The 27,200-nt window shown below is 48.1% G+C and overlaps 1 protein-coding gene across 4 annotated transcripts in view; it reads left to right on the top strand.

The window, feature by feature from the left end:
- RAP1GAP2 (RAP1 GTPase activating protein 2) overlaps positions 1–27,200 on the top strand; it is a 192,570-nt gene that overhangs the window by 63,343 nt on the left and 102,027 nt on the right. The gene's annotated exons all lie outside the window — the stretch shown is intronic.

Genomic DNA, 27,200 nt, shown 5'->3' with positions numbered 1-27,200 from the left:
TTGTAAATCTGGGGACTGTCCCTGGGAAACGGGGACATCTGGTAACCTTATCTTAACGGTGCAAAACCTTAAATCCATGGATTTAAGGGGTCTGAGATGTATACAGTGGCATCTCCTGATGCAACAATGAACTCACCTGTCCCCAAAGGGGTCAAGCATCACTGGGAAATTTGGCTTTCATCTTTTCTGCTAGAAATAAGTCAGGCGGAGTTCATGGGTTCGTTGGCCCAGCAACGGAGATAACATTGTTTCTTCACAGCAACTCCAGTGATTAGCTTTGAGAAGATAAAGTGGTTTCCCCGCACCTCTCTCCCTCTCCCCCTCCTCCTCTGTCTAGTCTGAAGTTAATAACAAAACTCTTTTCAGTGACTGGGCTTCAGTCAAATGCCCAACGTTGTTAGGAAGCAAAAACTAGAACATGAACTATCTTTGAGATTCATGTTTGTGTGTGTATGACTGCAAGTGGTCCATACTGACTCTCCATGCAGATGTTTTTAGGGTGACATAATTGAACTAGATAGGTCTTTTTCTTGATCCAATGGGTCCGTTTCTAGTGTCTTATTTTTAGCTGTGTGGTCCTGTTCCTATAGTCCAACCTCCAGCTGCCTGAGTCTGAGAGGCTGCTGGAGTTTTTGCTGCCTGTTCCAAAATGGAAAGGGAAAAGTAATAAATAGATGGCTTCTGACTTTCGGTCCCCGTCTGTGATTACCCTGAAGGTGACAGACCTTCATAGGTGAAGTAAATAAGACAAATAGAGGGGATTTTGCAGGAGACAAATCCATCTGGAGAATTCCCCCTCCTCCTTTCAGGGTCACAATGTTAGTGGAACATAACAAGCTCTCTCCATCTGTCTCTCTTTTCTGTGGCTCATCCATCCCCAGTAAATATATTTATCTCAGAGAGAATGAAGTCATCTGAAGAGTGGGATGAGGTGATGTGATGTGTGTCTGTGTGCACAGAAATGGAGTGATGTGGAACAAAAGGAAAACGCATTTGTGAGTGTCATTGTGGTGGTTGTGTGTGTTTTAGAGAGAGAAATAATACTGGTTTTGAAAAAAGAGGCACTTGTAATAACTACTCAATTGTTCCTGCAGAGACGAAAAAAATGACCCGAAAACTATGCTACCATCACTCTGTTTCTCAAGGATATTACTTCATACAAAGTCGTAACATAGCTTCCAATGCTGTCTAGATTTAATTATTTCATTTCTACTCCATTCCCATGCTCTCAGCATAGAAGTTTCTCTGGGGTGGTTTTAATAAAATAATGCACATTGCCATGAGCCCCACAGGGACTCATGTCAGGACTAGGTTGGCAAGCCTGGATACAGGTGGAGGTGGCGGCAGCTACATCTGATCAGGGGCTGGGACAGAAGGGCACTATATTGTCCCCTAGAGCCTGGTGCCACCTCTGCAGACGGGAGAAGACTCACCAGTCTCAGAGGATCTCATGTTTGCAATCTTGACCTTCTTGTCAGGAGTTCAGCCTACATTTGAGTAGGACTCTGGCAGAGACACATGCCCGACTGGCATGTTCCTCCCTTCTGGTCTTTCGTTCAGGAGCTTCATAAGCTTTCTTCAGCCGGAACATCACAGCAACCGATGCCAACCGACACCGGCACACTTAGGGATCTGCAGAGTTTGCGCATCATGCGCGTGACAGACCTCAGCAACTCAGCATTTTGGCTAATCTACTTTATTTACATATAAACACACACGGAGCACTGCAACATGGCTCCCTCTCTTTCTAGCATCAGACAGCAAAGAGAGAAAAACAAAGGACAATAGTCCTCCTTCACGGAACACAGTAACACAAACATCCTGTTTCCGTCACTTCCCACTCTGTGGAGTCAAAACATATACTGTAATGTGATAGACAACAATCCCATGACTGCAATCATAGAGCAGGAATTCTAACACTTCTCACATAATAAGCAACTGTCTGAAAGCTTGGCGGGTAGGGCATGGAAACCATTGGGACATCTTAGTTGCTTCTGTTCAGCTTTGAACACTTTGCTTGAACTCTTGAGTCATGCCTTCTGAGCTCTGTGTCTGCTGCCAAATCCGTACCATTACATGCTTGAATAATGATCTCTATTTTCCTTACACATATGAGCCTCTGTCTCTCTGTGTGCTGGCTGTGAGGCAGGTTACATGATATATAATGGAGCATCTGCCAGGGCCCACTCAAACTGGGACCAAATCCTAAGAATTGCTGTGCTGATTGAGACCAAAGGGCTGTGTGCATTGGCATCCTAAGCATGTTTACTCAGAAGTAAATCCCATTCAGCTTAAGGGGACTTGTTGCTATGCAGGTATCTTATTATTTCACCTGGTTCAGGTAGATGCCTGCTGGACTTCCACAGGCAAGGCTGGATGGCATAATATGTTTCCTTGTTTGCTTACAGCAGTTATGTAATCCGAGATATACTGCTTCTGAATACACAGGTTCTATTTTTAATTGTCATTGCTAATAGCTGTTGCAAGAACCATTCTCTGTATATCTGCCGATTCATTTTTTTTAAAAAAAAGCTTTTGAAGAATAAGTACAGGGAGTAAGCAAAACAGTTCCGCAATTTTGTCTGCAAATTATATAATACAAATGTTTCCAAAACAAAGCTAGGCTGGCAAATTGCAGGCTACAGCCTGTACTGCATCGATTAAGAAGCATCAATAAAAATAAACAATCATAAAGGAAAACACACAGTGAAATTCTCAGTTTCTAGAGAAGAGAAGCCCAACCTAGTTTTGCAAAGGCAAAGGGAGCCACTTCTTCAGCTATTGACCCGTTGGTGTTTGCAAGCAAAGGCTCACTTTTTTTGATGGTTGGACCAGCAGTTGAGTCCAACCAAACAGCGAGCCAAGTATTTGGATCTTGGTTCCATGAGGATGATCATGAAGGATATCTGTCATCACTTTAGCTTTATTATTATTACTGCAGCGGGAAGGTAAACGGCGTTTCCGTGCTCTCTGGTTTCCGTCACGGTGTCCCGTTGCATCAGAAGCGGTTTAGTCATGCTGGCCACATGACCTGAAAAGCTGTCTGCGGACAAACGCCGGCTCCCTCGGCTTGAAATTAAGATGAGCGCCACACCCCATAGTTGCCTTTGACTGGACTTAACCATCCAGGGGTCCTTTACCTTTACCTTTTTACCTGCTATTATTATTTACCTGCTATTATTTTGGGACGCGGGTGGCGCTGTGGCTTAAACCACAGAGACTAGGACTTGCTGATCAGAAGGTCGGCGGTTCGAATCCCCGCAACGGGGTGAGCTCCCATTCCTTGGTCCCAGCTCCTGCCAACCTAGCAGTTCGAAAGCACATCAAAGTGCAAGTAGATAAATAGGTACCGCTCCAGCGGGAAGGTAAACGGTGTTTCCATGCACTGCTCTGGTTAGCCAGAAGTGGCTTAGTCATGCTGGCCACATGACCCGGAAGCTGTCTGCGGACAAATGCCGGCTCCCTCGGCCTATAGAGCGAAATGAGCGCCGCAACCCCAGAATCGGTCACGACAGGACTTAATGGTCAGGGGTCCCTTTACCTTTACTATTATTACATTTATATCAGGTTGTGTACAGAGTACTCCCCTTCCATTTCACATTTACAATCACTTTGGGAGGTAAGTTAGGCTAAGATATAACGACTGGTCCCAGCTTACCCAGTGAGCTTTATAGGCTGAGTGTGGATTTGAACCTAAGTCTCTCTGCTCCTAGTCCAACACTTTAACCACCACATTATACAGTAGCTGGTGTCTCTGAGCGTAGGAAATATTGCTGTAACTGCTCTCTGGAACTGGCATTGCAGTGTCAGTGAGGTGAAGACTATACAGGACCGCAATGTTCAGAGATGCTGTAATTCTGTATATAAGTTGCTAGAGGTATTTAGAGGTACACTGCCTCTGAATGTGGAGTCTCAGTTAAAACAGTACCCTACTGCTTTTGACAGTCATGGTGCCCCCCAAAGAATCCTGGGAACTGTAGTTTGTTAAGGGTGACGCCTCTCACAGGCCCACAATTCCCAGAGTGGTTTAACAACCAGCCCATCTTCCCAAGGGACTGTCCTAACTGTAGCTCTGTGAGGGGAATAGGGGGTTATCCCAATAACTCCCAACACCCTTAAACTACAGCCCGCAGGATTATTTGACAGACGTAAAGGCTGTTAAAGTGCTTTAAATGTGGCCATAGAGCCTTGTTCAGATGGTACCCAGTGCATAAGCTTGCAAGTCTCTCTCTGTTCCAAACCCACCCATCCTTCTGATGTGTTTTAGACAAGCGCGTCTCCTTCCCTTATCTCTAAGCTCCATGTGGTGCACACCACCAGGACATCTCTTCCTCGGAAGTTGCCGTCATACCATTCAGAAAAGCCAACCTGCCAGAAGCGGAATGGATAGATTCACACTTATCAGGCCCTGCCATTCCAGCCAAGGAGTGAAAGACCTGGCGGGACCTTTCATGCTCAGTGCTTGCTCTCTTTCCTTGATGGAAGCCTACTACAGACATTTTTTGCGGTAAGATTCTAGAATAATAGAATTTCAGAACTTTGAACTGTTGGTTTCAATGAATAAGATCAGTGAAGGGAGGATTCTAGAACTGCTGGGTGCCATTGGGCATGTGCAGAGTGCTTTGCTTCTCAGTGCTGAATAACCACAGCTCTACCCCCATGCTACTGTAATATGCCAAGGTCTTGTTTGTTTATTTATTTATTTCACTTCTACGCCACCTTTCTTCCAAGGAGCTCAAGGGGGTGTGCATAGCTCTTCTCCCCTTGTCACCCCCACAACAACCTTGTGGGGTAGTCTAGCCTGAGAGTGAGGGACTGACTCCAAGCTCAGTCAGTGAGCTTCATGGCCGAGTGGGGATTCGAACCCCAGTCTCCCAGGTCCCAGTCCAACAAGGTTCAGCCCTGTCTTGTAAAACTCCAGTTCATGAGTCTGGAACCCTGTCAGCTATGTTATTGCAAGTCAGCTGTCTTATCCCAGGTCAGACTGTCTGTCTAGCCCAGTATGGTCAATTCTGACTGGCAGCAACCTTCTAGGGTCCTTGGACAGAGGTCATCCCCATCATCTGCTGTCTGAACCTTTTCAAACTACAAATGCCTAGAGCTGAACCTGGGACATTTTGTAGACAAAGCACATGCTCTACTGCTGAGCTTTGTCTAGAGAGGGGCAAGAATTTCAGCTTCTTATTTTTTCCATCCTTAGGTTCGGTTCTCTGCATTTCTACATCAGCTTGCATTTAAAAAGAACCCAAAACCCTGCCAAAAACTCATTCCTCCTGATAAGAACATTCTGCATGTTATTTCCCCTAATCTACACGTTTCTTTTGCAAAGCAATTGACCCTAATACACATTTTCTGCATGTTATTTTCATTGATATATCCATTCCCTCACACCAGTGTGTGCATTTTTGTGCTCATTACTCTTTACTGCAAATTTCAGAGAAGCACAAATTTGGAAGGACGGCTCCGTTTCAGTTTGCGAATCATTTTGCAAAGTGAAAATAAGCAGCTTCACCATTAAATGCGAACCTCACCCAGTTTCTCCTCCATCCCTAGTTAATGACCCATTGTGCAACCTGTAAAGAATATATTCTAGATTGCTCAGAATCAACATCTGGCATGAGAGAATAGAGCTTCCGGGTGGTCTTCAAGCCCCAGTACTTCTCTGCTAAATAAATAAATAAATAAATAAATAAATAAATAAATAAATAAATTACACATCAGATTCTGATAATGCAGATGGCCATTTCAAAAAACAACAACACAGAAAACGCAGTCAATCTGCCAGGAACACATGCTGTTCGCAAATTCCATATGCTGGGAATGTAGCACAATTATCAAGCCAGCTTGGATGTATTTAAAGGTGGATTAGTTCACAGTTACATCTGTATGGGAGGCCCACTATTGCTACAAAGATATATCTGCATCTGCCTATCTGTCTGTCTGTCTATCTCCCTGTCTATCTCAAGCTCTGTCTTAGAAGAAGTCAACTCTCCCTCTCCTTTGAGGCTCGCTAAAGAGAGAGCGATTTGCTGGTGGCTAAATGGGAAGTGGCTTGCAGAACAACCTATTGAAAGTAAATATTAGTTGACTGCCTCCTTCAGCCCCTGCCGTTTAATGGCCTGTGAGATAAAGATACCATATGGGTTATGGATTTTCACTCCCAGGTCTCTTAGTTTTGAGGAGGATTTTTTTTTTAACTAAGCAGATTACTGCTTTTAGCTGAGCCTTACAAAACAAACATGCCTAGCAGAACAAGATGGAGCTTTCTTGTTGAAATCTGGGAATGGGAGTTTATTATGAGGCCTGAGCAAAAAAAACCCCAAACCCCATTATTCCCTCCTTCAGAACACAACCCTGACTCGCTTCTGCTAGGGTAAAACCCACAGTGGCAGAATCACTGTTGATCATAACCCACCTCTCCCCCCAAAGGCCAAAAGACTACCTATTTATGGTCTATGGAGAGCTGAAGATGGAATGGGTGGTGACAGCAGGATAATGTGCATTCAGAAACCAAACTTCTCCAGGTAGGAATACTCATACCAATAATTGTTGTTGTTGTTGTTGTTGTTTAGTCGTTTAGTTGTGTCCGACTCTTCGTGACCCCATGGACCAGAGCACGCCAGGCACTCCTGTCTTCCATTGTCTCCCGCAGTTTGGTCAGACTCATGTTGGTAGCTTCGAAAACACTGTCCAACCATCTCGTCCTCTGTCGTTCCCTTCTCCTTGTGCCCTCAATCTTTCCCAACATCAGGGTCTTTTCCAAGGAGTCTTCTCTTCTCATGAGGTGGCCAAAGTATTGGAGCCTCAGCTTCAGGACCTGTCCTTCCAGTGAGCACTCAGGGCTGATTTCCTTAAGAATGGATAGGTTTGTTCTTCTTGCAGTCCATGGGACTCTCAAGAGTCTCCTCCAGCACCATAATTCAAAAGCAATACCAGTAATTAGTTGAGTCAAATGCCCCACTCTGAAGGACACCTCAGCTAGCTCATTACTAGTTTTGCTCAGCACTGCAATTGTTTTTGTTTTTGTTTTATTGCTTATTAAATTCAAATGATGGAGGAAACATTGAAAAGTGTGTGATGAACGAATGGTTCACGGGAAGATGTATAAACACCCTTCAAGCAAATCAGGTGTATTGCTGTATAACTGTTCTATAAACAAGCCAGAACAATAAAAGCTGGATGTAATCTAACCTTCATGTGAGCTTTGTGCAAGCAAAAGGATCGACAGGTCAAATAGAGGGGCCCAAATTAGAAAAAAATTAAAGCTTGTGTTTAACAAAACAGTATAGGAATATGATTTCCGATCCAGATCTCCCAGCATTCTAACACATAATTGAGATGCAAATCGGTAGGATTTTGCTCGGCATTACGTCTTGGTTTTAGCACCCTGCCATCAAAACAACGTATTTCAAACATCTCAACACTTCAGAGCAGCAAACTTCAAGCACATTGTGTAAGAACCGACAGTGGTGTCTCAAGCAACGTGGAGTCTCCTAATTGCCTTTCTGCTGTGCTGTGGTTTGATATCTTGGTGCATAAACAGACTGCAAGATGCTTTTGAAGGCTGTTGATCAGGACTGCTCAACAGAACCATGTTTCAAGTCGCAGATTATATATATCAGGCATGCATCCAGGAGAGATTCACATGACGATCTGCAGTTACAGCCTCAGGAAATCTGCCAAATTCTTCTCACCTTTTTTAAAGTAGATATTAAGGCAGCAGCCTTGCACGTCAAAGATGGGAAACATTTGGCAGTCTAGATGTTGTTGGGCTACAACTCCCATGAGATCCACCCAGCATGGACCAGGGATTATGGAAGCTGTGGTACAACAACATCTGGAGGATATTTCATTGGATACCCCTGTTGTACAACATCTGGAACGCCACACAATTCATGGCCCTCATGGATACCACCAACCACGATACCTTTCTGGAGACGTTGTCCGAGTTAGGTGTGGGTGGCACCCCTTTGTAGCGGTTCCAGTCCTATTTGGGTGGTCTGTTCCAAAGGGTGATGCTGCTGGGCCCCAAATAACCTTCCATATGGAATTCCCCAGGGTTCATTTTCATCCTCTATGCTGTTCAACATCTACAATGGTACCTCTAGTTACGAACTTTATTCGTTCCGGAGGTCCGTTCTTAACCTGAAACTGTTCTTAACTAGAGGTGTGCTTTCGCTAATGGGGCCTCTTGCTGCCACTGCGCTGCTGGCACACAATTTCTGTTCTCATCCTGGGGCAAAGTTCTCAACTCAAGGTAACTCTTCCGGGTTAGTGGAGTTTGTAACCTGAAGCATTTGTAACCTGAGGCGTTTGTAACTCGAGGTACTACTGTACATGAAACTGCTGAGTGGGGGTATTTAAAATCACTTGGATGTCAGTCGCTAATAATAATAATAATAATAATAATAATAATAATAATAATATATTTATTTATTTATATTCTGCCCATCTGGCTGGGTTTCCCCAGCCACTCTGGGCAGCTCCCAACAGAATATTAAAAACACAATAAAACATCAAACATTAAAAACTTCCCTAAACAGGGTTGCCTTCAGATGTCTTCTAAAAGTCAGATAGTTGTTTATTTCCTTGACATCTGATGGGAGGGCGTTCCACAGGGCGGGTGCCACTACCAAGAAGGCCCTCTGCCTAGTTCCCTGTAACTTCACTTCTTGCAGGGAGGGAACCGCCAGAAGGCCCTTGGCGCTGGATCTTAGTGTCCTGGCTGAACGATGTGGGTGGAGACGCTCCTTCTTTGAAGAGTAGATGAAGACTATGTGACACAAAGGGGCGGCAAGCAATATTGTTAGAGTAGAGCTGTGGTTTTGCAACAGAATTGGGGCAGGATGCTTTCCTTGAAAGAGCAAAAGGTTAACAACCGCAACAAATGCCATGTTTGTGATCGGGAGCTTCCACCTACACATGTGACAGGCGGAAGTCATTATTTGCTTCAGTTAAAGGTTATGGCCTGGTTGCATAAATGCAGCCTTCAAAGAAGCGAAATCCCTCTTTTAAGCAAGGAGGCAGTTTCTCCCACCCGCCCCTAACAGCCTTCTCTTGCTATGTTACTGTGAGTGGCGAAAGAGCAGAACAGTAGGAAGGCACAAGTCACCATCAACGTACTTATTTTCATTTATTTATTTCATAAAATTTATACACCACTTGAAATATGAAATATGAAAAAAACCCTCAAAGAGGAAACAATTAAAATCAAGGAAAAATTACAACAATACTTTTAAACATGCAAAGTTAAAATACTAAAACTGATACTAAAACAGCGAGGGGTTTGGAAGGGGAGAGGGAAATGGTTTCAGAACACCCAGCTCAGGGGTCTGCAACCTTTAAGACAAAAAGAGCCACTTGGACCCGTTTCCGAAGAAAAAACAACAACTGGGAGCCGCAAAACCATTGCGACATTTAAAACAAATATATCTCCGGAGCCGCGATCTGACAGCGGGTGGGAAGGTGACGTCGGGACGGTGCGTGACTAACGCACGCACCACCCCCATGCGACGTCACAGCCAGTACAGCGCCCGCCACAGTGAGGAGTGTCAGGGCGCACAATGCGCCTCCTCCCCTCGCTAGTATCCGCCCCGGAGCCGCGGCAAAGATGTAAAAGAGCCACATGCGGCTCCGGAGCCGCGGGTTGCAGACCCCTGACCCAGCTCCTTTCCTACCACGTTCTGTGTTTTCATCAGAGTGGTTTTTTAAAATAATAAGAATTGCTTTTTACCCACAAGACACCACAGGGAAGGCAGGAAACACCTTCGTTTGACTTCGGACGACATTATTTAAAGCCAAATTTGAGTGAGATCAATATCTCCGAGCCTTTGCATCCAGGAAAGTAGGGAGAGTGAACCTTTTTTTTGGGGGGGGGATACTGAAAGGGGGACCATCCCTGGAGCCAGTGAAAAGTGTGGCAAAGTTGGGTGGGGGATTTTGGCTTGGCAAAGGCCCCATCTGTTCAATATATATAAAGTGGTTTAACAATCTACCCCTCTTCCCAGGGAACTCTGGGAGATGAAGCTCTGTGAATTAATAAGGGTCCCCTTAACAAACCACAGTCCCCAGGATTATTTGTGAGAAGCTACAGAGACATCACCTTGCCAACAAAGGTCCGTATACTTAAAGCTATGGTTCTCCCAGTAGTGATGTATGGAAGTGAGAGCTGGACCATAAAGAAGGCTGATCGCCGAAGAATTGATGCTTTTGAATTATGGTGCTGGAGGAGACTCTTGAGAGTTCCATGGACTGCAAGAAGACCAAACCTCTCCATTCTGAAGGAAATCAGCCCTGAGTGCTCACTGGAAGGACAGATCGTGAAGCTGAGGCTCCAATACTTTGGTCACCTCATGAGAAGAGAAGACTCCCTGGAAAAGACCCTGGTGTTGGGAAAAATGGAGGGCACAAGGAGAAGGGGACGACAGAGGATGAGGTGGTTGGATAGTGTTCTCGAAGCTACTAGCATGTGTTTGACCAAACTGTGGGAGGCAGTGGAAGAAAGGAGTGCCTGGCGTGCTCTGGTCCATGGGGTCACGAAGAGTCAGACACGACTAAACGACTAAACAACAACAACAACAACAACATGGCTGTTTAAGGTGGAATAATACTGCTTTACGTGTAACAGTGCAGATGGGGCCCAAATTTATTGCATGAGTCTACATCTCAGCATTCATTTTAGAAAGTATATTACTTCTGTGTATAGCAAATCTATGTAAGAATGGAGGCTAAATAAGTTATTGGGCGTAATAGTTCCTTCTCAGAAAACTATCAGGCCTAACATTCTACTGTCTTTAACGGCAAAATGAGTATGTTTAAATCACCCAATTCACTAGCAAAATGGAGCAGAACGTCTGTATCACAATGTCTTATTTCCTCCACTCGGTGAATTTATTTCCATTTAACGCTGAGCTCTTGGAATCTGCATCATTTTCAAACGAGGTCCCAATTTGCAGCCAAGGTCAGAAAATGCTCAAAATATCAATTAGGGCTGAGAAGAATTGAAGGGACAGGTGTAATCTGTGGTATTCTCTGCTTTTTGCAATTTTGTGTGTGTGTGTGTGTGTGTGTGTGTGTGTGGAGCTGTGAAATGGGGCAAAAATATCCTCCTATTTAGAGCAATGACAAAAAAGTGCTGCCATCACTCTGAATGGGCTCTGCAAATCAAATAGTTTGCAAGGGCAGATTGTGATACGAGGCCCCTCCCCCCATGCTTGGGGATAAGAAAGACACACGGACACAGTATTTAAGGTTAATGGGCTAGAAAAGGCCACAACTTTATTGATTACAGCATGTGAGCGGTATTGGCTTAGGCATTGGAAAAACCCTCAAAGTTCGACTCCGCCCCTCAGGGAGGGGCAAGTCTAACAGGGGTTAACCACCAGTAGGGGGAGCCTGTTGATGCAAATGCAACTGTAAGCTCTCCCCTGATGTCACCGGGGTTGTGCCATGGCCCCCAGCCCCAGCAGGGCATCGGACAGGATCCACGACCGCTGGATTCCTTTAACAGAATACCCATAAGGAAGGGGTAGGCGATGGCCACACTCACTCTGAATGGGCTCTGCAAAGTCAAATAGTTTACAAGGGCAGATTGTGGCCCAGTCTTGTCTAAATGTTTACAGGCAGTCCTTATATTAGATACCTTAAGATTTATTTAGCAGGCCTTTGTCTTCCTGGAAAAGCATGTTCCCTTTTCTCAGAGCATTGTAGGAACACAAATTATTTAGTTAATGGCTAAATACAAGAATGGCTTGACATATACCGTTGTTAATAATTAGCTTGCAGAAGGGAAAAGGTTGAGTCCATTGATGGTGACACCTGATTTCTTTTTTAAAGTTTGAGATTTTATATATATATAAATGGGATTTCTCCCTCTTACAGCCTATGCATTATATTTATTTATTGGCTTATCGGTGTATTTTTGTGGTTTCCACTTTGCCCAGGTTCAGGCAAGTTCTCAGGGAGGTGTACAAAGTCAGAGACTAAAAAGAAGAAAAGAAAAGGATGTTGCAAGCAGCTTTGAAACACAGAACCATATAGCTTGTCTTATAGCAGGCCAGACCATTGATCCATCTAGCTCAGCACTGTCTACACACTGACTGGCTGTAGCTCAGTGGGCAAGCATCTGCACTGCATCCAGAAGGGTCCAGGTTCAGTGCCTAGCAACTCCAAGGAGGGCTGAGAGCCCTGGAGAGCTAGTACTAAGCTAGATGCTCCACTGGTTTGATTAGGCCAGGTGTTAAGTCGTGGGTTGACATAGCAGCCGGCACAGCGATCTCTTCAAGTAGCTCTTTATTATGGTAAGCTGGAATAGAACTGACAGTGAACAGCTCAGCCGGCCTGTATTTATAGGCAGCCGGCTGTCACATTGTAACCACAACAGCCCAGAGTTCCCGCCTAAAATAACTGCCGCGGACCTGAGTGAAAACTATCTACAGACCTGAGTGAAAACTATATACAGTATCCCCCTGTTGGCCCAGGGTGAAACTACACTACATAACACCCCTCCCCACCGAGATAAGGCGTTAGTTACAATCGTAATGGTTTCCTTATATACAGCACTACGCGTAATGGTTCAATTAGGCACAAAAGCATATCGGTTACATTTCCCATACTTAGACCAACAGTGATACCTGTCCAACAACATAGTCCTTTAAATGAGTTGGGCGCTTGGAAACTCTGCCAGACCGCCGGGGACTGGTAGCCAAGTCCGGAGGGCCACACAGTTCTCGCTGAGGCTGTGGTGCGACCCTAGGTGGCGTTGGAACCAACTCCCCTGGATCCGCTGCTGTGAGTGGAGCCTCCGCAAGTGGAGTGGTCTGAGTCTGTTCTGAGACGGCTTGGTTCGGCTCCACGCTGGCAGTTTGTGAGGGAGGTGTAGGTGGAGCCTCGCCATCTGTACGTGTCTCTTCTGGAGCCGCAAGCGCAGTTGGGGGCACCTCGGTAGTGTCCAAGTCCCCAACCCTGCGCCTAAGTTGGTCTATGTGCCGTCGCCACAAGCGCCCGTCTTCGAGTGCCACCTGGTACGAGCGAGGTCCAGTGACTCCCACTACTGTGGCTGGCACCCAAGGGATGTCCCCCACATAGTTCCGGGCAAAGACCTGGTTTCCTGGGACAAATGACCGTGGTGCGTTGGCACAGCCTGGGGGTTCAGCCACGGCAAAGTCTGGGTGTAGCCGGTCGAGCGGTGACCTGAGGCGGCGGCCCATAAGCAGTTCCGCAGGACTCCTCCCTGTGGCCGCATGAGGGGTGATGTGTTGCGCGAACAAGTATTCGGCGACCCGCTCATGCCAGTCTCCCCGGTCCAGGCGCGCCAGTGCCTCTTTTGTCGAGCGCACCATTCTTTCCGCTTGCCCGTTGCTGGATGGATGAAAGGGTGCCGTTAGGGCATGGCGGATGCCCAGTCCCAAAAGATACCGCTCAAACGTGCCTGATGTGAACTGCGGTCCGTTGTCAGAGACAAGGACATCAGGACACCCATGCGTTGCAAACAGGCCTCGCAGCACCCGGATGACAGCTTCGGTAGTGGTGGAGGGCATCAGGGCGACCTCCAGCCATTTGGAATAGGCGTCCACCACTACCATAAAGGTCCGGCCGTGAAAGGGGCCAGCCAGATCGATGTGCACCCTCGACCAGGGTGTCTTTGGCGTCTCCCACGTGTATCCCTTAGCTGCCGGTGGTGCAGGCCTCGACTCCTGGCACGCTTGACAGGCGGACACCCAGGCAGTGATGGCATCGTCCATATTAGGCCACCAGACGTAACACCGAGCCAACGCCTTCATTTTGACAATTCCCGGGTGGCCAACGTGCAGAGCCTCCAGGACGCGCTGACGGAGTCCCTGGGGAATCACGACGCGGTCTCCCCACAGCAGACAGCCGCGATGAGCTGAGAGTTCATGTTGTCTGGTTGCGAAGGGCTGGAACTCCGATGCAAAGGGCCCTTGTGGCCACCCCCTCCACACCCAGTTGAGCACCCGGCTGATGGTGCGATCCTGGGCAGATGCGGAGGCCACAGTGGCAGCCGACACAGGCGCTGCCGGAAGATCCTCAATCAGAAGGAGCGATGAAGCTGGAGCCGGGTCTTCCACAAATGCTGGAAGAGGGCAACGGCTGAGGGCGTCGGCATGGCCCATCGATTTCCCCGGGCGGTGGATGAGCCGGTAGTGGTAGGCAGCCAGGAAAACAGTCCATCGCAGCATGCGTGGTGAGAGGACCGGTGGAGTTGGACGATCACCGGCGAGGAGGCCCAGGAGTGGCTTGTGGTCAGTGATGAGGTCAAAAGTCCTGCCATAGAGGTATTCATGAAACCTCTTCACTCCAGCCACAAGTGCCAATGCCTCCTTGTCGAGCTGGCTGTAATTCCGTTCCGTCGGAGATAGTGTCCTGGAAAAGTAGGCGAGCGGTGCTTCTCTTCCATCTGGAAAACGGTGACTAAGGACAGCCCCGATGCCAAAAGGTGAGGCGTCGCAGGCAAGGACCAGCGGCCTGGATTCACTGTACTGTACCAGCACACTGTCCGAAGAAAGGAGAGCCTTGACCGCGTTGAAGGCCGCCGTCTCCCGATGACCCCAGGCCCAAGGCGTCTTAGTGCTAAGGAGTCGGTGAAGAGGCTCAGCCACTGTGGCTTTGTGGGGCAGGAACATGTTATAAAAGTTCAGCAGCCCCAGGAACGCCTGCAACTCCGTTTTGTTCTTTGGAGTGGGGGCCTGCTGGATAGCGCGGATCTTGGATGTGGTTGGATGAAGACCGGAGGCATCGATAAGATAGCCCAGGAACTCTACCTGTGGAACGGCGATCTGGCACTTCTCCCTTTTTACCTTGAGCCCGGCCTCCTGGAACCTGGTCAGCACGGCACGGAGGCGCTCGAACAGCTGCTGGTGTGAGTTTGCAGACACCAAAACGTCATCAAAATATGGTACCACGCCCGGAAGCCCTTGCAGGAGACGCTCCATAAGGCCTTGGAAGATGCCAGGAGCCACACTCACCCCGAACTGCAACCGGCGGCAACGGAATGCCCCCCGGTGGGTGACGATCGTCTGGGCTTCAGCAGTGGCATCATCGACTGGCAGTTGTTGATAGGCTTGGGCAAGGTCCAGCTTAGCGAAGACCTTACCCTCACCCAGGGAATGCAGCAGGTGTTGGACAACAGGAACCGGATAAGCGTGCTGCTGAAGTGCCTTGTTGATCGTGCACTTGTAGTCAGCGCAGATTCTCACCGACCCATCTGGCTTGACAGGCGTGACGATGGGGGTTTCCCACTTTGCGTGGTCAACCGGCTCCAAAACTCCTTGGGCGATCAGTTTGTCCAGTTGTTCGTCCACCTTAGCCTTGAGAGCAAAGGGAACCCGGCGTGGCTTTAGCTTGATGGGGGCGACTTGTGGATCCAGGCTAAAGGAGATAGGCGTACCTGTATATTGGCCCAAGGTGCCGTCAAAAACCTCGGCAAAGTCTTTGACCAGACCCTCAGTCTCTGCGTTAGAGATGCAGTTGATGCCGGTGACTTCCAGGCCGAGGGCATCAAACCAGTCTAGCCCTAGGAGGCTTGGCCGCTGACCTTCGACCACCACCAACCGGAGCAGGCCCGAAAAATCCTTGAAGGCGATCCGGAACCGGCCAACGCCTACCACGGGAACGTCGTTTCCCTGGTAGTCTCTCAGGTGTACGCGGTGAGAGTCGAGTTGCCTTTTGGACACTCTGGGTACCAGTCTTTTGATGGTGCTCCATGACACGATGGACAGGGCAGACCCGGTGTCGATCTCCATGTCACATGGAGCTCCTTCAATGAGCACCGTGACGTTCAGCTTGCGTCTCGTAGGCGAGTCGGTTTGGCCAATCGTGGTTCCAGACGGGCAGCGGCAGTTGGTGAGAGCGAAACAACTTTCCTTGGCAGACTGGAGTGAAGACTTGGACTTGCGAGTCGATGAAGGGGGGGTGTCAGACGGAGCCGATCGGCAGACCTTAGCGATGTGGCCCCTTCTGGAACACCTCCTACAGATGGCGTCTCTGAATCGACACTTGGCACGGGAATGGTTGCCTCCGCAGCCAGCACATTCCGGTTGGCCCTTGGACTTCTGTTGGAACTTCCTGCGCTCCCGCTTTGTCTGGTGCACATCATCGTCTTCACTGGAGGATGCCTCCTCACTGCTGGCCTCTTCATGATGCACCGGAACGGGCTCCCTAGCAAGACGCAGGCTGCTGGACTTGCGGATCTCCTGAGCGGAGCGTTCAGCAGCTTCTGAGGCCACAGCCTCCTCAATGGCTTTCTGTAGCGTGAGGTCTGGCTTGGCTAGGAGACGCCGTTGCAGATGGATGTCCCGGACCCCGCAGACGATTCGATCCATCAGGGCATCGTCTAAGTCTCGGAACTCACAGTGCATTGCAGCCTGTCGCAGGGCGGTGGTGTAGTTGTTGATTGACTCCCCCTCTGCCTGGTTCCTGTGGTAGAACGCATGGCGGGCAGCAATCTTGGACGGCTTTGGTGCGTAGTGGTTGCGGAGCTTCTCTTGGATCGTGTCCCATGGTGATGCCTGGACTGCTTCAGGCGCAACCAACGCTCGGGCCGTCTCAAACACCTCAGGCCCACAGAGGCTGAGGAATAGGCCCCGCTTCCGATCCTGTGATACTGCTGTCAGTTCGTTGGCTTGGAGGTAGCAGTCGAACCGAGCGAGGTAGGAGTCCCATGATTCAGAGGCTGGCGCAAACGGCGGTAGAGGCACAAGTGAAGCCATGATTCCGATGCCGGCGTGAAGGGCGATGGATGGAACACAGTGCTCTAGCCAGAACAGTCAGCTCTGAACTGGTTCTGCCCAGTGATTTCGCTCAGTGATTTCGCTCTGTGATTCAGCTCAGTGATTCAGCTCAGTTCAGAGGCTGGCCGCATCTGGCTGTGCTCTGATGTCCATCCATCCCACCTTCGTCGCCAGTGTTAAGTCGTGGGTTGACATAGCAGCCGGCACAGCGATCTCTTCAAGTAGCTCTTTATTATGGTAAGCTGGAATAGAACTGACAGTGAACAGCTCAGCCGGCCTGTATTTATAGGCAGCCGGCTGTCACATTGTAACCACAACAGCCAGAGTTCCCGCCTAAAATAACTGCCGCGGACCTGAGTGAAAACTATCTACAGACCTGAGTGAAAACTATATACAGTATCCCCCTGTTGGCCCAGGGTGAAACTACACTACATAACACCAGGCATGGCCAAACTCGTCTCTTCAGCTGTTTTGGGACTACAACTCCCATCATCCCTAGCTAACAGGACCTGTGGTCAGGGATGATGGGAATTGTAGTCCCAAAACAGCTGGAGGGCCAAGTTTGGCCCTGCCTGGACTAGGCCCAAAGCAATTTCCCAGACTCCCATTGCAAAAAGAGACCATAGCTCAGCTTCAGAGGACCTCCTTCGTATGCAGGCAGTCCCAAGTCCAATCTCTAGTGGCATCTCCAGGCAGTGGTGGAGCAAGCCAATTGGGCACCTGGGGTGGTGCGCGCACACTGCGCCCAGGGGCGGGGCCAGCCACCCATGGGGAAGCCAGGGAAGGACACTCCATGTGGCCTCCGATGTGTCTGCCTGCCTCCTCCCACTCAGCCACCCTATAGCTGGTGGAGGGAGGCAGTGGACGGACTGTTTGGGGCAGTGTGGAGTCTGTGGGCACCCAAGCCACCACATCACTCCCAGGAGAGATGCGTGACTCAGGCGCGCTGCAGGCCCTGTGGTGAGTGCCATCCGGCATATTGTCACCCCCCTCAGTGATGAAACCCAGGGTGTACCACCCCCACGCACCTTCCCTTCCTCTGCCCCTGTCTCCAGGAAGGACTGGGAGAGACTCCCTGCCTGAAACCCCAGGGAGACATTGCCCATCGATGAAGACAATACTGAGCTGGGCAGACCAAGGGTCTGGCTCAGTTAAAGGCAGCTTTCCATGTTCAACATGTAGCTCAGTTCGTTATAGCATGGTGCTGGTAATCCCGAGGTTGCAGGTTCAATCCCCGTATGGGGCAGCTGCACATTCCTGGACTAGATGATCTGCAGGGTCCCTTAAGGTAAAGGTAAAGGGACCCCTGACCATTAGGTCCAGTTGTGGCCGACTCTGGGGTTGTGGTGCTCATCTCACTTTATTGGCCGAGGGAGCCGGCGTACAGCTTCTGGGTCATGTGGCCAGCATGACTAAGCCACTTCTGGCGAACCAGAGCAGCGCACGGAAACGCCGTTTACCTTCCTGCCGGAGCGGTACCTATTTATCTACTTGCACTTTGATGTGCTTTCAAACTGCTAGGTTGGCAGGTACAGGGACCGAACAACGGGAGCTCACCACGTTGCGGGGATTCGAACCGCCAACCTTCTGATTGGCAAGTCCTAGGCTCTGTGGTTCAACCCACAGAGCCACCCGTGTCCCTTACCATTCTACAATTCTATGATTCCTACAGCTGGCATTTTGGACTGACAGCAAGGTGGGTCCTCCTGAAGGTTCGGGCCATTGGCAACTGCCCAACAGTGCTGACCCCTAACTCTGGCCCTGAATGTATAATATCAATAGTGCCTCCTTAAATCGTGATTCTATTTGTACAGAGCCAGTTCCTAGGAATTCTGTGTGTATACAGATGGACACTTTTCCAGGGCCAGTTGCTATATGGGTTTGCAAAATGGACCATCCAAATAGCCTGCCGTAAAAATGGAGCAGCAAAAGACCAGAGTAGACTTTCAAAGCAGATAGGAATTCTACAGTGATATCAGTTTAAACAAAGATATTTCAAATGGGATCTGTATTTTAATTGGCCTTGACAGTTAGAAGGCATACATCTGAGCAGTTTATGTTTTTACCAACAACACTTTCTAATAATGTGAATGTGTTTGAACCCATCTCTTGATATAACCGAGGTTCGCGAACTAGGGTCAAAGTTTGCTGTCACCTTGCCACCGGTTGGCATTTCTCGATTTCTCATTTTCTTAGAAAAGTGGCAACTAGGAGTTTTGACGAATAGGCCACAGTTGGAGTACCCAAATGATATATTCACCATGGCGTCTAATTGACTGTGTATGTGTAGGACCTTTTTGTCCTTCTGAAATTATACTCTCTATCTAGCAGCAAAGCTCCCTTCTTTGAAGAATAAATGTCAAGGAATTTTAATAGACTTTCCCCCTTTGCATAGCTAATGGAACTCTATTTCCTAAAGGTCATGCAAACTGAAGTGTGTGTTCACATACCAGTAGTTTGAACTTGCAGTTTCCTGGCATATTTTTGGCTGCTGCTGAGCTTTATTCGAATGTAGGAAGAGACAATTTATCTTTCCTGGCCCAACATGGAATTTGCTCCCACAAGAGGTAGTGGTGGCCACCAAACAGCATGGCTTTAAAAGAGGATTAGACTGACTGATAAGGCTATCAATAGCTACTACCCACAGTGGCAATGCTTTTCCTCTTCTATTAGAAGCAGTATGCCACTAAATGCCAGTTGCTGGAAACCGCAGGAGGCGAGAATACTGTTGCTTATGGTCTTTGCATCTGGTTGACCACTGTGAGAACAGGAGGCTGACTAGATGGCCTGATCCATCTGGTGAAAAGCAGCATGATGACATCCTTACAATTTTCTTATATAGTAAGAAAACTCATCTTGAAAATTCACCAGCAGTTTAGTACAAATTTCATTTAACACACATGTTTGCAAGCAATTTAGCTTTGTATAATGCTTTCTGTATATTACTTTCGCTAATATATGCATTTTTATGAACAGGTTAAACTCTTCTATGTATTGTTTATATATTACTTGACTGGAGAACTGACTTGCAATATTCAGAGCAGTGTGAGTTTTGAATGATGGCTGTTTTTTTATTTGTGTATTGTTTCAGGAAGTGTGAATTAGGTAGGTTCTGTTGGTATATTTTGTATTTGGCTGAAGGAAAAAATACTTAGGTGTTATAAAAAGAAGAACCCCAGCAGAGATTTAAAATCACAAAACATGCAGCAATGTAAAGCATAGAAATATAGCCTGTACAGCCTTTAAAATATGCCCTTCTAAGTTGCTTCCAAAGTGCCCCACTTTCCTTTGCATAGAAAGAGCCCACATGTTTCGTAAGTTAAAAATGCTTTACTTACAAACGGTTCAAAAGTCAGATTCATGTGGTTTTCCATACAGCAGTAAGAAAACACAGGCAGTAAAATGTAGGTTCCAATGTGATGAGGATTTCTAAATTATTTTTATAGAAACACAAAGATGGCTTGCTTAAGCCACACAGTCTAAGCTTGAAGCATCCAGCTTAGACCTCCTTACTGATAGCGTTCACATGGTTGAATGGGGAAGAACAAAGGCTAGACAGCTCTTCCTCCCAAGGTGGCCCATCGGCTCCTGTGTGGGCTCCCAGACAAAACCTGTTCCTGGACCCTTTTAACGAGGTACCTGCTCAGTTAAGGATCCAACCCAAAGCCTTTTCTGCCAAAAATTGTGACGTTTTCTATTAGGCAGGCGGAAACAGTAGACCAGCCAATTTGCCTGCAAGAAACAAATTGCTCCCTGGCCCCAAATATGGCGACCAAATGTACCATAGCAAGTTCCTCACATTACCCTGTCCACTCACCTTCAGGCAGGGCACTTACAGACTGGGTGGGTGGAGAATCCATTGGCGATTTCCTAAGAGTGGGGACCCCCGGGTGCAGCCTTCCTTTTAAAGCATCACATCCCTGCCCTGTGCAGTCCCCTGACTGGCTAATTCAGACAGCCATCGGCCAATGTCCCACGTTGCAGGAGGGGGAGGCGCTGAGAATCCCACGTACGGCTGTATAGGGAAAAGACAATGATTCCTGGGGGACCAGCCCATGGCTGGGCCATGCAGAAAATGCCATATCTCTGGAGCCCCAGGAAAGTGGGAATTCTGGATGACAGTGGTTACATCTCAGGTGTCATATACCTTGCTGACTTTAGGAGTGTGCAGCTTGACAATGCTAATCTGTAGGCGACCGGCAGAAGTGAGCTGGGATCTAGAACTGAGCTAGGGATTCAGGGCCAAGAGACCAGCCCAGAGTCAGATCCAAGTTATGTACAAAGAAACACCAGAGGCAGGAAGATCTTCCTGCTCAGGAAAGACCGCATCCCAAACAGGAAGTCCTCTATACCCCTTCCTTCCCAAGAGGGAATGATGCCCAGGCTTGGGGTGGGTACAGCCAACCCAGAGCATGTTTCACTGCCATGAAGATGTTCCAAGCTGCTATTCTTTTAACTCACCACATGGGGCAGCAACATGCACCAAATGGAAGGTGCTCAGTTTCAGCCTGAAACTGAATAGTATTGTCTAAATAGTATTGTCCTATCTGTAGTGTGTGTGTGTGTGTGTGTGTGTGTGTGTGTGTGTGTGTGTGTGGACAAAGGCTGTGCATTTGATATTGTGGTCCCAAACTAAAGAGAGGTTTGAAAGGTCATAACCAGCGCATATGAACTGTGGACTCAGAGAGGTCTAGCTTATGACCAGATCCCTTTGCTCTGGAGTTCATTTCAGGTCATGGATTTTCTCTCAACTGAGCTCTACAAACTGGCAATGTGGAAAATACAGTTTTAGCAGAGCTACAGGAAGTGTGAGTGATGCAGCGCCTGGCAAATGTGACATTAATGTAGCATCAGAATCAGCCTTAAGGGTCAAACCAGACATTTGGAGCTTTTCACCCTAGTTTATGCCTTCTTTTCAGCACATTACTTTGCCTGGGAACCTCAATGAAAAATTCAGAAAAGTGCAAAATGTGATGGAGAATTGCATTTCAATTGTAAACAGCCTCCCTGCTACTCTTTCAACCTTCGAAACCTGGAGGTTTAAAGAGCAGCGTGAGGCTGCTTGGGAAGGGACTTCTAAACAGCCCCATTCTGTGCTTTGAAATCTGTGCAGTCAGAGCTTTAAAGTGCAGTGTTATTGTGTCATGGTGACATCAGGGGATTGATAGGTGAGTCGCTCCACTCACCTGTCAAATTTGGCCCTCCAGAGGTGAGGAAATAGGGATCTGGCTCCCTGGCTGGTGAAGTTTCCGCAACATGTGGTCTAGATGGGCCTCGTGACCTGGTCCTCTAGGAGTCAGAGGTTCTTAAACATCAGAGTTTTGAGCAGGGCATTTCATTTTTGGAGGCAGTCCACCTCTGAATACCAGTTGTTGGGGAATGACAGCAGGGGAGGGCTGTTCCCTTCACTCCCTGCTCCGGTGCTTCATGGAGTCTCCTGGTTGGTCACTGTGCAAAAACAGAATGCTGGACCTTTAGTCTGATCAGGCAGGGCTCTCCATATGCTATCGTTAGCCTAGAGCAGGCATGTCCAGCTTCCAAGAGACTGCGATCTACTCCCACCATAAATAATCTGGCAGTGATCTACCCATTGAATTGACCAGAGTTGTTCAGCTTTTTTGGGGGGAGGATTGACCAGAATTGTTGAGCTTTTGGGGGGGAGGATGTGCCAAAGTTGTGTGTGTGTGTGTGTGTGTGTTTTGGGGGGCGATCAATCAGTAACCCACAATTGACCAGGAACAGCCAGGGACACCCTGCGGTCAACCAGTGGATTGCGATCGACCGGTTAGACATGCCTGGTCTAGAGAATGCATCGCAGGGAGTTACATTAGATTACCCTCGGGATCCCTTCCAATTCTACAATTCTAGGAATTTATTGCATTCTCTGGCAATGACTGCATCTTGAGCCCTGTGGAGACATCTTGACAGGACTGGCCTGAGGGAGGAGGAGGAGGAGGAGGAGGAGGAGGAGTTTGGATTTGATATCCCGCTTTATCACTCCCCAAGGAGTCTCAAAGCGGCTAACAATCTCCTTTCCCTTCCTCCTCCACAACAAACACTCTGTGAGGTGAGTGAGGCTGAGAGACTTCAGAGAAGTGTGACTAGCCCAAGGTCATCCAGCAGCTGCATGTGGAGGAGCGGAGACGTGAACCCGGTTCACCAGATTACGAGTCCACCGCTCTTAACCACTACACCACACTGGCCCTCTGGGAACTGTCAGAATGGGACTCTGGGGAGGAGCATAGCAGGCTAGTGGCTGTTGACTTGGACCCTAGGAAGGGGCTGAGCAGACTGCCAGGTCATCAGACACCTCAGTGGTGCCAGAGTTGCTTCCCACATCCCAAGAGCCCCATCCCATCTACAGAGAGATCTGGCCATGAGTTGGCATCGTTGACTCTACCTTTGTTAACAAGGGTGCAAGAGATGACTGCGACAGTAAGAACAGACTCAGAAAACCAAGCCTACTGGATGGGAGTGCCTGTTTGCTTGCCTAGTCCCTTGGCTTGGAGTGCCAACCATGTGGATGACTACGTCTTCCCTGTTTTTCAAGATGAGAACCCAGGGGGCATGTCAAACATAGCTGAACCTTTGCCACAACCAGTGACAGACTGTAACCTGAATTGTATGCCGTAGAAACCTACGCCTTAAAATCCTTTGGTAGAAAGCAAGCGAGGCCAAGCAACACGTCCACCAACGGGGGCCAGGACAGGCTCTGGTTTCTCTTTGTGAGTTAGGAAAGGGCACCATCGAAAGGGCATTAGTACAAACGGGTGGTGGTGCCCTTTCAGAGGCAGAAAGGACGAGCCATTTCGCTTCTTTGCCCTGAATGCCTCTGAAAAATCGGGCCCATAAACTACATCTGCCAGGAGGTAGCCAGGTGAATCCCACAGTTACTCAGACAAATCAGTTTGGGCTTCATTGATTCCAAGGGTCACATTTCCACAGAGAAGAAGTGCCCTTGAACATTTGGTTGGATGTACAGTGGTACCTCGGGTTACATACGCTTCAGGTTACACACTCCGCTAACCCAGAAATAGTGCTTCAGGTTAAGAACTTTGCTTCAGGATAAGAACAGAAATTGGGCTCCGGCGGCGCAGTGGCAGCGGGAGGCCCCATTAGCTAAAGTGGTGCTTCAGGTTAAGAACAGTTTCAGGTTAAGAACGGACCTCCGGAACAAATTAAGTACTTAACCCGACTGTATCCTACAGAAGCGAGCAGTGAAAGTCATCCTTTTGTTGCCCATCAGGCCTAATTGTGTGCCCCTTTAACACCCCCACCCCACCCCCAGTGATCAGGGACTTGTACCTCTCTGTTATCCAGATTTTGTTCTTTTTTTTTTAACGTTGTGCTTGCTATCTAAAACAGATTGTGGACTTTGCTAGACAGCACTCTGTTTCTTGTAAATGATTAACACGAGGTAGCCCAGGACCACAGCTGTAAGCTGCCCAGGAATGAATGAGCGGAGCAGAGAGAGCAAACATCAGAAGATACTGGCTGCAGGATCTGGCCAATGGCCCATTTCCTCCAGCATCCTGTTCTCACAATAGCTGGCCACATGCTTGGTAGGAAGCACACGAGCAGGACCCAAGAACACTAGCACTCTTCCTGGGCACATTTATGTAAGCTTTACTTGGCTAGGGAGCAGAATTTAGAGACGTGTGGATTTCAGAGGGTAGCTGTGCTTTGGTTCATAGAATTATAGAGTTGGAAGAGACCTCAAGGGTCATCTAGTCCAACCCCCTTGCAATGCAGGAATCTCAGCTAAAGCATCCATGACAGATGACCACCCAACCTCTGCTTAAAAACCTCCAAGGAAGGAGAGTCCACCACCTTCTGAGGGAGTCGGTTCCACTGTCCAGCAGCTCTTGCTTCCAGAAAGTTCTTCCTGATGTTAGTCAGAATCTCCTTTCTTGTAACTTGAAGCCATGGGTTCGAGTCCTACCATCCTGAGCAGGAAAAAAACCAAGCTTCCTCCATCTTCCATGTGAAAGCCCTTGAGATACTGGAAGGTGCCTAGCATATCTCCTCTCAGTCTCCTCTTCTCCAGGCTAAGGTCCATGTGTTGTTTTGTGAATTTGGTAGGTTTGCCTCTACCTATGAACTGAATCTCATTTCCCCCTCACCCCTAATCACCTCTTGAGGAATCCTGAACCACTGGCAGATCCAACACAGCAAGACGATGGCAGTGGGTGTCTTTTTTTCAGTGCCTGTCAATCAGCATTCTAAGCCACCTTTAGCCAGATATTCACACACGTGTGAATCAGGGAGATGTTTCACGCCTTGTTTCTGTGTGTATTGCTGCCCTCACCCCCTACTTTCTTTAAACACCTAAATTTCATAACCCAGACATTGTGGGGTTAATGTTTGTCTCACTGGCTTGTCTGGGTAAGTGGATGGGTGAAATCATTAGGGTGTTGGTGGAGTCCGGGCATGTTTGATCTCCATGGCAACTAAATCTTGAAAGTCAAATTGTGTCATAGCTGAGGGCTCTCGAGAAGCCCTCCTAAGAATGTGAGAGAAGTTGAATTTGGGTGAGAAACCACCTAACTTGCACTTCTTGAACCAATATGTGAAGCGAAACACAGCTATCCAATAGGCAAACCAGAACACTAATGGAAATGTGTGCAGTTAAACTACGGAACTCACTCCCACAAGAGGCAGTGATGGCTGACTTGGATGGCTTTAAAATTTGTTGCTCCACCTGCTTTAGCCCTTGGCCCCACCCAATACTGGGATGTGGCCCTTGGAAGCTTGCCTAGATCAGAATATGGCCCTCAGGATGAAAAAGGTTTCCCTTACCCCTGATGAACTCAATACCAACGATCAATTCTCCCCCATTGCATAACAATAATAATATGAATAATATTATAATATTTTTATTATAATAACATGCACAGTACTGCCCTGAGACCCCCAGGTATAGGACAATATATAAATTCAATAAATAATAATAATAAAAAAATACACACCATAAAAAAGCTGATACAGGATTTTTAAAAATTTAATGCAGCATCATAATGCAATATAAATCTACAAACACGTTGACCTCTCAAACCAGCAATGTGATCAATAAGATCACTATAGATTCGCCCGTCATGAGCAGGGGAGAAATGTTCCTTCTGGTTCTTCAAATGTCTGTGCTTTTACCTTGATCCTCAAAAGCAACATGGGCCAGAAGGTTGCAGCCCACGTTCCTGATTCTGTGTTTTAGCACCGAACAGGAAGTGTGGGAAGCATTTTGTTTGGCGGTGGGAGAGGGGGATGGAAGCAAGATGTGCTGTATAGTTTCTGTCCCTGGCAACATTCATTCCTGTACGTTGCCTGCAGCTCATTGTGTACAACAGCCCACCCTTCTCTGTAGCAGCAAAAATGAACAGGCTCTTGGGTTGTAGTGCAGCAGGGGTCTCTGCACAGGGATTCTGTGTGCTTTGAAGGAACTGCACCCAGCAAGTGACTGGTGCCCGCTGGAACCACTAGGGTGGAAGGCAGGAAGACCAACCGTAGGTGGCGCCAGAGCCAGTGAAAGGCAGAGCCAAGTAGCTATGGTTTTGTCCTCATCCTCCACCTTGCTGAGTTTTACAAGCATCGGACTAAGGAGGACGGTGCTGATAGGCAGGGCCACTCCTTAGTCTTTGATTAAGGAGACAGGCAAATAAAGGGCTGGCTTGAGAGGTTGGCGAGGCAGTGCCCTAATGGAGTAGCCTCCACTGATTGCCTTAGACCAAGCCATTGGCTCTACTTGGCTAAGTGATTTCTGCACTGACCAAGTCCAATACATTTTGGCACCTGAGGCAGGCCCCCAAATGGTGCCCTTCCTCCTTGCCAGGGAAGAAGGGGTCAGGGAAGATCTACATCAGAGACAGGTTGTTGGGTGGGTAGGGGGAAAGACTGACATCAGGATCTGCTGCCCCAGTGGACCCTGCCGCCTGAGGCAGTTGCCTCACCTTGCCTCTTGTATGGGCCGGCCCGGGCACTGAGTGGTATAATCTCTTCTGATTTTCGGACAGCTGTCTTTTCCATCCCTACCTGACAACGTCAGAGATTGGATCCAGGACCCTGTTTGCGGCCTCTTTAACTTTGTTTGCACCATTGCTTCTCCAGTCAGATGCTCGTTCAGTGCCCCCCTCCTTGTTCGAAAAAGAACTAATATTTTCCTTCCTGTGTATTGTCACATGGGTGACCCACGTGGGATCACTTGGCTACTGTGATGACATTGCTGCACTGTAGCCAATCAGCTTTATTTACTTGATGATGTCACAAAGTCAACTGAGAGTGAGAGCAAGACCACATTGCTTTCTGGATCTTCATTGCTCTCATTCTGATTTTGTGAACTCAGCGTGCGTGGGTCATCGCTGCAAAAACTTTTTGGAACAAGGTGCCCCTCAACTTCCAAGTTTGCTGCGCCTGATCTCAGGCTATCCAGGCAGTTTCCACTCATCTTCCAGCATGCAC

This window comes from Podarcis muralis, chromosome 15 (genome assembly GCF_964188315.1).
Source record: "Podarcis muralis chromosome 15, rPodMur119.hap1.1, whole genome shotgun sequence".
NCBI classification, from domain to species: Eukaryota; Metazoa; Chordata; class Lepidosauria; order Squamata; family Lacertidae; genus Podarcis; species Podarcis muralis.
This window is presented reverse-complemented; position numbering and strand designations above follow the sequence as displayed.